The sequence below is a fragment of the Argentina silus genome (genome assembly GCF_951799395.1).
Source record: "Argentina silus genome assembly, chromosome: 3".
Taxonomy (NCBI): Eukaryota; Metazoa; Chordata; class Actinopteri; order Argentiniformes; family Argentinidae; genus Argentina; species Argentina silus.
This window is the reverse complement of record NC_139657.1, coordinates 3,461,736-3,463,624: the sequence shown is the minus strand read 5'-3', so window position 1 is coordinate 3,463,624 and position 1,889 is coordinate 3,461,736. Positions and strand designations below refer to the sequence as shown.

General features: G+C 48.3%; 1 protein-coding gene across 1 annotated transcript in view; it reads right to left on the bottom strand.

The window, feature by feature from the left end:
• Positions 1 to 1,612: 1,612 nt before the first annotated feature.
• The window catches only part of LOC310802049 (G-protein coupled receptor 22-like), a gene marked incomplete at its 5' end in the record, with an annotated part of 1,899 nt that continues 1,622 nt past the window's right edge, over positions 1,613 to 1,889 (bottom strand). The window contains one exon of the mRNA XM_083666304.1: positions 1,613 to 1,889. This exon is cut by the window's right edge and continues 1,622 nt beyond it.

Sequence of the window (1,889 nt, the reverse complement as noted above, 5' to 3'; positions counted from 1 at the left end):
CGGTACCACCAGCAGCAGCGGTACCACCAGCAGCAGCAGCAGCAGCGGTACCACCAGCAGCAGCAGCGGTACCACCAGCAGCAGCGGTACCACCAGCAGCAGCAGCAGCAGCGGTACCACCAGCAGCAGCAGCAGCAGCGGTACCACCAGCAGCAGCGGTACCACCAGCAGCAGCGGAACTAGCAGCCCGGTGCCACGTGATGGAGGTTGCGTAATCCTTCTGGCAGTCCAAAACAGCTCCCAGCTCACACAGAACCTTAAGTGCTCCTCCAACCTGCTGCCCTGCACTTGAGACCAGAGAGCTGTAATGTAATCATTAAAGTGTGTGTTTGTGTGTGTGCGTGTGTGTGTGTGTGTGTGCGCGCGTGTGCGCGTGCGTGTGTGTTTTCTGCTTATGTACAGCAGTTTTTGTAGGTTCAGCATATAGTATATGCATCATTATCGGCAGCATTTAATGCTGCGTATTACAGATGTATGATTGTGATTGAGGCCACTGAAGCAGGACAGGCATGGTTTTATATGCTAATACACATTAACACCCCTGCATCAAGGCCTGGTTTTACCATGTCCCTGCGGTTCATTATCGCCTCTCGTGGGAGTCTCAATATAATAAGCTGACAGGGTTTTCTAGAAAAAAAAAGGTACGTTTGTGCAGAATTTTTCCAACTGTCCTATGAATAAATTTCCCCCAAAATGTGTTTTTGGTGGCAGGCTGGCAGCATTTTACATTCTAACAGCAGCACAACTAGATTAGATGGTACAATTTCAGTCTGATACTTTGACAAAGAAAGGAGTGTTGTGGAGAGACGGTGTCAGCATAACCGAAGAGCCTGATCAGCTGTCGTCTGGACTAGTCCTGTATTTTGATATTTGCTGTGTGTGTCAGGGGAGGCTGGTGGAGGTAGACATCGGAGGACAGGCTCATTGTAATGCATGTCCCATGCATTACAATGAGCCCGTCCTCCGATGTCTAACCTCCACCAGTCTCCACTGGTGTGTGTTATGATTTTAGTCAACAATAAAATGATTTGTTGTCAGGTTACAGTGATATTATTGCCGTAGCTTTTTCATTGGATACCTTCATATTAATATGACAAATTAAACAGTAGTCGCAAGATCAGGTTTTTATAGTGATGACTACAGTAGAATGTATGATAGATTTATTTTTCCATCTTATCTCAATATGTCCTGCTCTGTCCCAGTCTCTCTCTCTCTCTCTCTCTCTCTCTCTATCTCTCTCCTTTTCCTTCATTTCATACACTCTCCATCATACTGTTGGAATAAAATGGCAATCGTACATTTTCCATTTGGCTCAAAGACTGACCTTTTAAAAATGAGGCTGACATTGTTTTCATTTGGCCTTGTCAAAGTCCATGTCAAACAGGGGAATGAGAGCCGTAGAGTGCTTTCTGGTTTACCCTTGAGAATCACAGTCATAAACAATTCTTCCCCTCCGTCAACACACATGACACACTGTTACACACCCGCCCCCCCCCCCCCGCCCCCCCCCCCAAGCCCCTCCTCCCCTCCAGCCCCTCCTCCCCCCAAGCCCCTCCTCCCGTTCTTCCCCCTCTTTATCCCCACCACATTTGACCCTGCCATGTTTCTCTCTCCCCCTCCTTTTCTCTGCCTGTTATTCTCATCTGCAACCTCACACATAAAGCCTCCTCCTGATCTGACCTCTGACCCCTTGCCCTCACAGGATCCCAGGGCAGTAAGTCACTAGTCACTGCAGACAGCGTTGGGGACATGGCTCTGACAGCTGTTGTAGAATCACAAACATCTGCTTTACTGGGGGGGGGGGGAGGACAGGGACGGTGGGGGAATGGGGGGTACTTGCTACATGAGGTTAGTGAACACAAAATGTATTATACATATACATGTATACA